Raw genomic sequence first — 13473 nt, 5'->3', positions numbered from 1 at the left:
GCAATATGAACATGCTGATCCCCAAAGGCTTGAAATATAATAGGGAAATCTCCTTTCTTACTGTAGAATTGTAAGATGGGAAGAAAAGACATTGCAGAGACAGGCAGAGAGAGGAATCTCTTTCAATTTCTTCTGTTTTACCACAACAAATAGGTGTAGAGCATAATGGATATCACCACCCAAAATATCTCACCAGTTGTATTGGCAGTGGCTGACTGACTAGCAATGCAATTAGGTGAGCTAGGAATAAAAATTATTTACTTTAAAAGAACCATGGAAAATTACTTTTCCCTACACATTTTCATGTTTGTCAACTTCTTGCCAGTTATTATATACATCACTTTTTCTAACAGAAAAGAAATAGAGTGAGATTACAAGATTAAAGACTACTCTCCACAAACACCAGGTGGCAAGCAGCACAACGGCAGGTAAGGGAACCCAAATAATTCATTTTACTGAGACTTTTCTAAGCAGATATCTGAATAGGCCAAAGTCCATCTCTTTACATTTAAGGATGGTGTTCACCTTTTTACTTTGTTTCTTTCTCTCAGAATTCTCAACTCCACTCTCTGATGATCACTGTCATATACACTGCCTCTCATCTTCACATGACAAAACAGTTTTTCCGATTTGTAAGCATGAGATTTAGCAGGTAGTCCTCTGTTTTCAACCCCTCTATCATCTGTATTAGGAACTTGCCATCAGTGTACCTTAGAAATACCCACATCAGTGTGCCAAATCATGTGTTGGCCTTTGAGCAGGCATTAGAGTGGTCTTATACCCCCATGAGAACCACAGCCTACAAGTGTGAGGCTTCTTCCACTTGTCTGAAGAAGTTGTCATCCAGTTCTTTCTGCCCAGGAGGTCTGTAGCAGACACACAGACCTTCGTTTGCCCTTTATTTTCCACCTGTAATCCTCAGCTGGATCATCATGTGCCTCTGGGCATAGGTCCACACTCTCCCACTGACGTCTTACATAAAGGATAACCTCCTGCCTTGCCCTCCTGGCCTCTCCTGCCTACAAAGCTCACAGCCACCCATGGTAGCTCTCCAACCATGTAAACTGTACTATTCCATTCTCATGGTTTCAGGAATTGGTAGCCCTGACACAGCACTCTGACCCCTGATTCCTCACAGGTCTGCACATTTGCTCCCCATGCTGTATATGTCAGTGTATACAAACTCTAGAGAGGTACACAGTTTTATTTCCCAGAAAAGGTAGAACCCAGATGTCCCCACTCTGACAAAATAACCATAATGGGCATTCATTTACTCCAGTGAATGTGTTTTTAAAAATAATTTCTCAAATACAGACTTATCTATGGAGACTCAATTCTCCTTTTTTTTAATTTTTATTTTTTCTCAACTAAGTTCTTAAGATAGCAGTAAAATGTCCTTCAGGAAAATCTTATAGAAATGCAGCATATTCATGCAGCACATTCATATATATCAAAGAATTTTTAAAAAATCATGTACTGATTAACAAATATATTTTTTATGCCAGGTATAATTTAAACTACAGATAATAGGAGCAAAAAACCCAAACAAACCACCCATCTAACTGGCTGAAAGGAGCTGTGAATGAAGTTTCATTAAAGTCTACCTTGATTATGAGAAGATGGAAGAATAATTGAATTTATTTTATACATACATTTCTTCAGTAAGTTGTGCTGTTTGCTATTTCTTTCTTTTCTTTTTTCTTTTTTTTTTTAATGAAGGATAATAGAAAATTCTCTGTATAAAAAAAAGAGGTTCAAGTACAAATGGACAGCTACTTTTTGGTGTGTTTAATTTCCTTCTCCTTTAGCTGAGTTTATAACTCTCAATAAAATTTAGCCACTTTTTTTCATCTATACTACACATTAAATGCTTTTCTTATAAGAAGTTTAAAATATCAATAAGCTGGTTTTTTTCCAGAGTCTATAAACAAATCAGAGTTGATAGACAGTTGATTGCAATATGTCACCAAAATGTACAAACTTTAAATTTATATAATTTCAAATAATCATCTTACATTTAGTATATTAGCAATAACATATGAAAAAAAATTGATGTCTAGACCAAAGTTCACTTGTTATTGGAATATGTCTACTTTTGTAGATGAATAGTGAATTCAGAGGGAGGTAGATTGGTCATAATTGATAGGATGCATTTTTCTGCATAAAATGAATCCTGGCTATATGGATTTTCAAAGTCATATAAAAATCATATAAAGAATTTTTATTTGTGTGACAAATGAGATTAATTTCTTGTCGCCTAGATAACTCATTTAGTTAAGGGGAAAAATAAATTGTTCTGGAGACCTAAGTTTTATGACTCACTTATTAAGTAGTCCTATGTACACAAATTTCCAGTATCTCCCGAAGAAGGGGCTCTCCAGCAGACCTTCCTGCAGTTCCAGCTGTACTGAATTGCCAGGGCAGGTTTTAGAAACACTACCCTGCTCTTTTGTTTTGTTCCCGTTTGGTTTTGTGGTTTGGTTTTTTTTAACACTGCCTGCAAATGTTAGCTGGAGAAATGTAGAGTAAATCATTTGGATAATTTATATAAATTCAATTCACATCTACATAGAATAGGAATAAATTGGATTTAAAAGACAGGCCACTCAGTCTGAGAGGCCAAGGAAGCTTTTTTTCCCTGCTGAAATTTGAAGATATGGTCATCATATTCTACTCACATCATCAAATTTGAATAGAAATTTCCATGTTGCTCACCTGTGTTTAAAGTTAAACTTATCCCCACTTCATGAACTCATCAGAAATTCCTATGCCTGTCAGTTTGAATGATACTATTTGCTATTAAAACTTCTCTGCTAATCTCTAATCTGACATTATATTGTATTTAACTCTCTGTAACTCTCTATCTGCTTTCATAGTAGTGAGGTAATTTATTTCTTTAGTATATTCACATTTTCATTTCTATCTGAATAACAAAATTATTTTAAGGCTTTTTTTTTCTGGCTCACTTGACTGATTCCAAATTTCTCATCAATATACACATTATCCTGGTGCACAGTTAAGTTTTTCATAAAGTACCTATTTCTGGATTCTGCTAACAATGAACAGAGAGAAGCAGCCCTTTCTTACCCAACCTCTCAGTGATTATCTTTGCAGATATTGTTCCTTCTTTAATAGCTGAAATGAATCTAGGGAATTCTAATTACTACAGTCAATTTATATTACATTATTTAATCATGAGAAGAGAATCTGGATTATTATTTACTTCTGTGTAATTCCACATATATCAACTGATGTCAGAAGAAAAGATTCCTCTTACTATTTTTCTCTCTTGCATTTCTCATATTACCTCACAAACGGAGCCATAAAACAGTGCTGTTGAATCTAATCCCAATATGTGAGATTAGTGCCATAGTATAAGGGGTGAAAAAAAAGGCAGAGAAAATGTCCCCAAACATTTAGACTTAATTTCTAAACAGCACAGGGCTGAGTTGAGACTAGAAGTTCAAGATGATGTTTCATACAAGATTGTCACAAAAATCAGTTGTTGCACGGAACTTTACATGCAAACCTTAGAGACACAAACAGATTTGTCTTTGAAGAGCTCAGCTATTTCTAAGAAATATTAAAATCAGCAGAATTATAAGATAGACACCCCACAGTACCCATTACTTATAAATATAACTTGCCATGGAAATAGAAATGTTTTGTTCAAAAGTTGTTAATGTTAATAAACATTAAACTGGACTTTAAATAAATTATTTACAATTTGCATCTAGCAGAATAAACAATACTATTTATTTATAGGAGAATAAGGATAATAAAACACCGATAATTTTGGTAAAATGTGCCCATTTATTATTGGGATTGAGTTAATTTTTATCACAGTTGCTAGTATGGGGCTGAAGTTTTGATTTGTGTTGGTATTAATATGAATAGCATAGAGATATTTTCGTTATTGCTGAACAGGACTTACACAGAGTCAAGCTCTTTTCCTTATCCCACCCCACCAGGAAGCAGAGGGGATCTGGGAAGTGACACAGCTGGGACAGTTGATCCCAACTGACCAAAAGAATATGACATCCCATAGGGCGTCGTGCTCAGCACAGAAAGATGAGGGAAGTAGGGGACGTTCAGAGTGATGGTGTTTTGTCTTCCCAGGTCACCGTTAATGTGTAATAAAAGCCTGCTTTCCTGGAGATGGCTGAACACCTGCCTGCCCATGGGAAGCAGTAAATTAATTCCTGGTTTAAATTTAATTTTGTGCTCAGCTTTAGCTTTATATATTATACTGTCTTTATATTAACCCAAGTGTTTTCCCACTTTTACCCTTCCAATTCTCTTCCCCATTCCAAGTGGTGGGAGGGTAGGGGAGAGTAAGTGAGAGACTGTGAGCTTAGTTGCCAGTTGGGGTTAAAGAACAATAGTCTTGAACAAGTTTATAAGAAAGCTATTAGGTAAAACAGTGAATCTAGTAATTACTTCACACTCAGTATATCCGTGAAAAAAAATCTTGTGGGTTGATGGCTGTACAGAAAATGGTAAGAAAATTAGTTGACTCTCTTTTTCCAGTAGTTACATTGTTATGGTACCTAGCCCTGAACATTTTCTTTCCTCTAACATATCTTTATATTAACAGTATTATGTTTAACTATATATAATATATATTATGCATTATACATATTACATATCATATAATTATTAGATTATACACTGTTTTTCATGCCTTTCTTATTGACTTATAATGCATTTATTTACTTGATATTATGTTGATTTCGCATCATAAAATCTACAGAACTCACTGGATATCGCCCCATAATTATTTGATACTTGCACTACAAGTTAGACTACTGTTCATATAACTATCATTTGATCTTCTATTTTTAATATTAAGAGAAGCAATCTCAGCAACTTTCAAGCAACATTCCTTAATGTTTTCCTACACAGTCACATGTGAGACACAGACACTCATGCACGTACACTTGTCACTGAGGAGCTTCATGGAGCCCCATTGCATTCTGAATTCTGTTTGCTTTGTGGAAAATATCACTGTTCCTTTTAGGACAAGTTGTTCCCCAGAAGACTGTATTTCTCGTTATGGGAGCAGCTTCATACTGTGCACGAGTTAGGCAAGGTAAAAAAGGCACCTTGAATTCAGCTCTGACAAACAAGAACTTGTGTCATGTTGCAGTCAGGCTAGCATTTAAATATAGTATCAAGAACAATATATACACTGTAATAAAATTCAAATTGAAAAGTAGTTGTAATAATCAAATTCCAAGGTTCCATGACTGATGTGTGTCAGAAGAGGAAGAAACTTTATTTTTCCAGAAGGAAAAAAAATACTGAAACCAAAAAAAATGGCCCAAAGAAATCTCTTGTTTTTCAATAAATTTAGTCAGACTAAAACAAAGCTTTACATAAATAAGCAAATAATATAAATAAATTAGCAGTATGTAAATTAAATTCTGGATTTCTCTTTATATCTTCTGACAGTAAGCCTCAAGACAAAACCAAAGTCAGGCTTCTGGCTAGATATCAAGAAACCTTAAATACTCCCCATTCCCACACCCAGGGGATAACTGCAGTAACTGCAATTATCAATAATAACACAATTGGAAACACATTCAACAGGGAAGAAGACATTATTTTATCTTTTATCTAATTTTTACAACAGGCTTTTTCACACAGACTTAGCAACAGAAAATGATTCATGCTGACTGAGGTTACCTGCCAGAGAGAACAATAAGGGATAAATCATGTGCACTTTCTAGGACTGTATTTTATTTAACTGACTTTATCTGCATTGCAATGGGAAAAAATCGCACATATTCGTTTTGAAAAATATTGAGAAATGGCAAAACAGTGAGCAGAAAAACACTAATACAAACAGAAATTTGCAGTTATAAACACTATTATAGTAAGAAAAAGGAAGTCGGAAAAAGGTAATTTATTAAGATATCATTATTATTTAGAAAATATCATTTAGAAAAACTCCCACTGTACATTATATTAAACAATAAAATTTTGTTCATAAAAGAAGCAATGAGAAACAACACATGGCTTTATAAACTGGATTTCTGTATTTGAAAGAGATAATTTTTACATTCTGCACAGAATCAAGAACATCATACTTAGCTTCACAATTAAAATATATATTAAAAGTATTATTAACTCTAGATGCATTTGGAGACAATTTTTGAAAATTAGCAAGGCTAAATTGTCTTCAGTGCCTCATGAAAATAAATCCAGCAAGAAGCAGAAGAATCAAAACTGCATGAGTAACAATCCCAGCATGCAGTGTCAAGTCATTACAAACCCCATTGAAATCCCACCTGGTGGCATTGCTAAATCTAAAACTACATGGAATATATGAAATAATTGACTCTTGCTTAGTTATCTACTTATAGCATAAGTTTTCTTCTGAAAACCTTTTTTAAAAAGTGAAGATTTATTTGGATAATTGCTAATGTCTGCATCCAAAATCTTACAATTAAAAAAAACCTACAAACCCTAGAAAGAGGTCTAAAGGATGGTAGCATTTAAGACTTGAAGGAAGAAATTCTGAAAGAAAACACAGAAAAAAACCTGTTCCTGGTTTTAACTGGTACTGGACTATTAAAATCAACTGGAATAGTTTTATGTATGTATGGCACGGATTAAGCTTTGAAATAATATCAGATCGAGTTACATTTACCTAATATAAACCATAAGAAAATTCCAGAACATACACAAAAACATTTCTAAAAATGTTCAGACTGGTTTAGGCCTTTTCTCTTACATAGGCTAAATAAATGATAATATATTCTTTTGAGAAACAGAAGCTAGATATTTGAAATACTGTTTCACAATTCATCACTTAAAATCTTGACTCTGCCTTTTTCTCAAAGCAAATGGTGGACCCATTCTGGACTAATTGTGAGATCTGAAAGTGAAGTCCATCAGATGGGTTAAAAGGGCAGGGGTGAAATTTTCCCTTCCTGGAATAACCTTTACATTTAGCCTCATCATATTCCTAAAGAAAACAGCTTTTTCTCTTGCTAAAGAAAAATTTTCTAGCTTTAGAGTTTGCAGTCCAGACCTGTAGAGATAAATTTCCTGGAAATTTTCTTGAAGGAAAGTATAATATATATAAATATGAGTAAACCACAAAAATCACATTTTAAAAAAATATTTGAATTTTCATTTTTTAAACAATGGAAGATTGTAAACAGTCTGTAAATAGTTCTTCATCCCTGTAAGGATCCTTTCTCAATCAAATAAGTAGCCTTCCAGGCAGATTCACAGAACCAATTAGGTCAGAAAAGACCTCTGAGACCATTGAGTCCAACCTATGCCCTAATACCACCTTTTCAACTAGACCATAGATGCCACACCAAGTCTTTCCTTAAATACCTCCAGGGACAGTCACTGGGCAGTCTGCTCCAAGGCCCCATCACCCTTTGTGTGATTAATTTCTTCTTTATGTCCAACCTATATCTTCTCTGGCATGTCCTCTTGTCCTGTCACTGGTGGCCTGGGAGAAGAGTGACTCCCACCTGGCTACAGCCTCCTTTCAGGGAGCTGTAGGGAGGGATAAGGTCTCCCCTGAGCCTCCTTCTCTCCAGGCTAAACAACCCCAGATCTCTCAGATGCTCCTCACAGAACTTACTCTCTAGACCCTTCAAGAACCTTATCTGGACACACCCTAGCATCTCAGCAGCCTTCCTAAATTGGGGGCCCAGAACTGGGGACACAGCATTCAAGGTACAGCCTCACCAGTGCTGAGTACAGAGGGACAATCACTGCCTGCTCCTGCTGGCCACACTATTGCTGACACAGGCCAGGATGCCACTGGTGGTCTTGGCCACCTGGGCACACACTGCCTCATGTTCAGCTGGCTGTCCATCAGTACCCCCAAATCCCTTTCTGCCTGGCCACTGTCCAGTCACTCTGTCCCCAGCCTGTAGCACTGCAGGGGTTTGTTGTGGCCAAAGTGCAGGACCTGACATTTAGTGTTGTTAAACCTCATATCCTTGGATTGGGGCCATTGATCCAGCCTGTCCAGGTCTTCTGTAGAGCCCTCCTAAGCCTCCAGCAGATTGGCAATTGCACTCGACTTCATGTTATCTGCAAATTTTCTAATGGCAGACTTGATCCCCTCATCCAGATCATCAATAAAGATATTAAACAGGACTGGGGACGATGTTGATCCCTGGAGGACACCAATGGTGACCATCTGTCACATGGATGTGGCAACATTCACCACCACCCTCTGGACCTGGGCATCCAGCCAGTTCTTAACCCAGCACAGAGTGCTCCTGTCCAAGCCACAGGCTGCCAGCTTTACCAGGAGTTTGCTGTGGGAGACAGTGTCAAAGGCTTTGCTGAAATTCAGGTAGCCAACGTCCACAGCCTTTCCCACATCCACCAGGAGAGTCACCTGGTCATATAAAAAAATCAGGTTGGTCAAGCAGGACCAGCCCCTTCTAAATTCATGCTGCTGGTTGGGCCTGATCCCCCAGCTGTCCTGCAGGTACTGTGTGACAGCACTCCAGATGATTTTTTCCATACCTTGCTGGGCACTGAGGTTGGGATGACAGGCTTGTGTTTTCCTGGATCCTTCTTCTGGCCCACTTATGGATGGGCATCACATGGGTCAGCTTCCAGGCTATGGTCCCACAGACTTGTGACATCTAAGTGGCTAAGGAAGTCACTAACTACTTCCTCCTGGATTACAGGGGGATTAATCTGCTCCCTTACCCCATCTGCCAGCTCAGGAGGCCAGCTGTCCTGAGGAAGATGTGTCTTATTGTTAAAAAACTGAGTCAAAGAAGGTGTTAAGTACCTCATCCTTTTACTCATCTTTGGTAACCATATTTGCGCCTCCCCATCCAATAAAGAATGAAGATTTTTCCTTGCTCCATCTTTGCTACTGAAGTATTTATAAGAACATTTATTATGCTTTACAGAAGTGGCCAGATTAAGTACCCTTTTCATCAATGTCACCACTGTCACCCTGGACACCCAGCAGTGGGTAATAATCAGAGGGGCTGAATTGGTTCATGCAGTCTCCTGGTAATATCCCATACCTGGGCACCAAGGAGGCAGCAGGTGGGGATATTCCCTGTGGTGTGGGTCCAGTAGATATACGGGGCCCTCAGCTCCTCTCAGAAGGGAGTCACCTACTACAGCTTTTCTTCTTAATAACTGAGGTTGTAATCTATCTGATAGACAGAGTGCAAATGGGAGACCTTCCAGACAGACTTTTTAATTTAGTATTAGCTGCCTGACCCTCTAGATCAGAGCCCTATTCTGTTAGGGTATCTTGGGGTCTGGAGTGGATTCTTTAATCTCACCTACCAGGGACTCATATCCCTTCCCCTCCATCTACTTGGTGTCCTCCTTCTGCCTGATGGCAAGAGGTCCAGGACTCCTCTGACTTCTGGAGACCTTCTCTCATGGTTGGAAGGGTGCAACTCCACCAGTCTCTTTCTCCTTTGCTCCCTCTGATACTCCTTAGACTTTCCACTTCTTCCTGAAGTTCTGTGACTAGACAGAGAAGATCTTTCACCAGCTCACACCACACACAGGTGTCTTTTGCACTGTCCTCAAGTATTAACACCAAGCTCAGACACTCCCTGCAGCCACTCAGTGACAGCTCAGTCCTTTGGTGGAATCTGTCAGGGTTAGCACAGTCTTGGTAGCAGCAGTAGCAATGGTTTCTGGCTGCTTATAAACCATTGCAGGATCTACTCAAGTAGGGGAGAAAAAAGCAAAACAGGACAAAACCCAAAAAAAACATCACACCCACCTAACGCAAAACCCACCACCAAGAGCCAGGAGGGTGCCTGCACTCCTCCTGTGGGCCCTACCTACATAATCTGCCATGCCACAGCTGTTCACCACACTCCTTAGAACTGTTTATATCTCCTGCAAAGGGTCCTGGTGCTGCCAATTGCTTGCCTAATAAGAAGGTAAGAGCTGCTTAGTCAGCTCCTTTAAATCTGCTACAAATGGTGCTGGTGCTACTCCTTGCTTGCCTGATTGGTTGAAAACAGGGAAACAAAAATCTCTCTAACACCCTCTCATCCTTAGGAAGAAACCTAGCTGGCTGCTTCCTGCATCTCAGTCTTTTGGGTTTCCTATGAGCTACAGACTCTCAATCCTTGTTGTGAGCCCCTCTCTAATGATATCCCAAAAATGGTGCGATCTGGAAGCATTTTCCTGCTAAACAGGCTCAGTCACTTCCTGCCAACTCGACACAACCTGGCATCTGTTATCAGTGTTTACAGAATAATAAAATATTCAGCTGAGAAGTCATACAGTCCATCTTACCAAGACAAAAGATTTGCAAGTAGGAATTACATAATCTCAGACGATGAATCAAGTGATATTTTAAGCAATGAGTACAAAAGCCAGTAAAATAGGTGCCCATAAAGTATTCTTCATACTTCCAAATTTCTAAATCAAGGTTTGATATTCTTTTGTATTGCTCAAAGAAAAGAATCATTCAACCTGTGTTATGCAGAACTGTAAATTAATATAATTGAAATATCAAACTATTTAAAATTTCAATGATTATGGTAGGTTTTTTTACTTATACTAGCTCATGTTTTGCTATTGTCAGCAATACCTGTAAGCACTGTCAAAATCTTAATATTTCCCCTGTAAAAAACCTTTTCCATTTTCTGTAACCGTTTAGACAAATTTGTTCTGAAAGTTATAGGCTACTGTGCTTAGTGCTAGTCATGTTTATTCTGAAATCATGAAGTGTGGTAGATGGAAGCCAGTAGAGAATTCATCCCATAGCTCTGACAATATACTATATTGCATCATTATAGATTTTCCACATTTGGCAGTGAATCTGATCTGTGAATACCTTTGATACCAACTCAGAACTGTACTAAATTTTCTCATACCAACAAGGCTTATTCAAAGAATGTGGGGTTTTTTTTCCCTATCTGAAAGTATTTTTCTCTAATTGTTATTCATTACCCTGCTGTTTAGGTGAAAAAAAAAAACAAAACACTGAACAGTGATCAACAAAGTTAAAGTAAGCTTTGTGGTGACAAAATTTGGGAGAATCTTTTCAGCTGCTAATTTCTTCACACAAAGAGAACCCCTTATTTCTTATTTGCAGAAGCATTCATATTGTAGGAGTGTAAATGCTTTGTGGAGTTCCTAATCATAAGACAAATATATTGTCCAAATAGGTAATTTTAAAGAAAGTCCTTGTCAGTGAAGGTTGTGGCCAATACCTCCTGGCCAGTAACTGAAAGAAAAAGAGAAACAAGCAATGATGTATAACTGTGTATTTTCATTGTAGGATTTCTACTGGAATTTTAAAGAAATAGAAAATAAACATTAATATTATTAACAATTGTATGATTTTTAATTAAGTATATTAATAACAAGTGCCTATTTCATATTTTTCCCCAAAAGCATGTGATATCTTTTTATGTGATATTTTTTATTTTCTACATTTTCTATATGTTTTTGTGCTTTTAGTTAAAAATATTATAAAAAATTTTGAAAATTTTATATTTAGCAGAACTTCATGTTCACTTACAACGCTAGTGTAGTTGCTAACACAAGATGTTCATTTAGAAATAAATAATGAAAATAAAATGTCTGATTAGATTCACTAACATTTGATATTATCATTTCTCGCATGAAGTGACATCCTTTTTTTTAGGTGATGAAAGCAAAATGAAGTAGATCTTTGCAGCCAATGTTAATATAAACAAAATGAATAACAGTTTTGCTAGTACTGGCTTTCAAACAGGTACACTTTGTTTCCTTGCTAGTGCTCACTGTCTCCTAGGAGATGGATCACATTTTCAAAGGGTAAGTGAAACTAAAAATCAAGACAAAATTTATTGACTGAATTGTTGTGTTTTTTGGGTTTTTTCAATTTTTTTATATCTACCTTCCTCTCCAGCAAGGCAAGGAATCTGGATTATAAGAACAACATAGACATGGAAATCAAAAATTATTAATCCAACCATCTGTTTTGCATTTAACTGTATGAAAGAATACCATGATAGCAGGAAGTTCAAGAGGAAGAAGGAGGAGAACAAAAAAACAACCACCCCCCCAAAAAAAAGACAACTTCATTAAGTAAAAGCAAGTAATAATTAAAGACAGTATTTACCAAACTGCAATTAGTACCATGGGGTAAGTGAATAGCACCATGAAGTAGTACCACTGAAACAGCAGGAATCTTGAATCTTGTGACCTCAGCACAGTCCAGTTGCTGCAGGTCTGTTCCCCAGCATCAAACACCTGTATTTGGATCTCTTGCAACTGTGGCCTCTCTATCCATCCACCTTTCCCTGGGCCAGGAAACTCTCAGGATGGTTTGTCAAGGGACAGAGGACCTAGAAGGCACTTGTAGAGAGGAGATGAAAAAACTGTGATTCTCAAAGCCTAGCATGCCAAGAAAGCTGCTTGGAAAGTATCAAAGAGAGCAGGATAGGTTATTTTATATTTTCTGCTGTTACAGGACTCCAGAGCATTCTCACACCATGTTTCTGTTTGCAAATCAATGTTTTCCAGTGAAAAATGTCTTCATTTGGGGAATTCCTGGCTAGGATTATATAAGAAAGATAGACACTTTAAGTATTAGCTGCTCCACTCACTTTCTGATGAAAAATATTTTGAGATGCCCAAAGAATGAAGAGAAGCAGTTACCAACTGCGGTGATGTATTATTATTATTATTATCATTATTATGTCTTTGAAAAAGTTTATGCTAAGAAATAATGTTTTTTCTCCTTTTTGTGCTGAAGTAATTTTTTGTTAAATATATTTTTCCTCCTGAGGAATGATGTTTTGTAAAGCATTATATTTTTTCCTCTGGTGTTTGTGTTGTGCCCTCTTTTCCTCTCTGACTCACACACGCACAAGCAAAGCCATGTGCACATGTATTCTCATGTGCACTCTTGAATGCTCTTCCAGAGGTTTAAATGACAGCCAGTCTTGTTCCAAAATCCACCATTTTATAAAAACAATACATTTTCTTTTCCCCCACTGCACTAAATGACTCAGAGAGGGCTTGCTTCAGCATAGCTGTCATTGCACTGCCTTGCATTTCTGCCCGCTTTCCTCGCTTGCAAAGCGGAGGGTGACAAGAACTCAGGAATGATGACTGGATGGTGGTGGTTGGTTTCTATTTGGAGGAAACTATTTGGGAAACTGTAGAGTTCTTTTATCTGTCAATGATATAACAGAGTCTGACATGCCTAGCAGTAGGCAGAAGCAGCTGTCAGTAGTAGTATAATTTATTAGTGTCTCTTCTTGAATAAGAGGGCTGACAGACTAACATGGGAGCAAAGGGGAAATATGCCAAGTTACCGTCTTGCACCTCAGGCTCGTACTGCCAATAGCCCACTGTACACAGCATTAAATATGTGTTGATTAATTCTGTGGCACAGTCCACTGATAAGGAAAATGGCCAAGGCATTGCTTCATCTTCTAGCTGAGAGTCCCATGCCCTGCATGCTGCCTTCCAGAATCCTCACCAGGAATACCT

This window comes from Cinclus cinclus, chromosome 3, assembly GCF_963662255.1.
Source record: "Cinclus cinclus chromosome 3, bCinCin1.1, whole genome shotgun sequence".
Classification (NCBI taxonomy): domain Eukaryota; kingdom Metazoa; phylum Chordata; class Aves; order Passeriformes; family Cinclidae; genus Cinclus; species Cinclus cinclus.
This window is presented reverse-complemented; position numbering follows the sequence as displayed.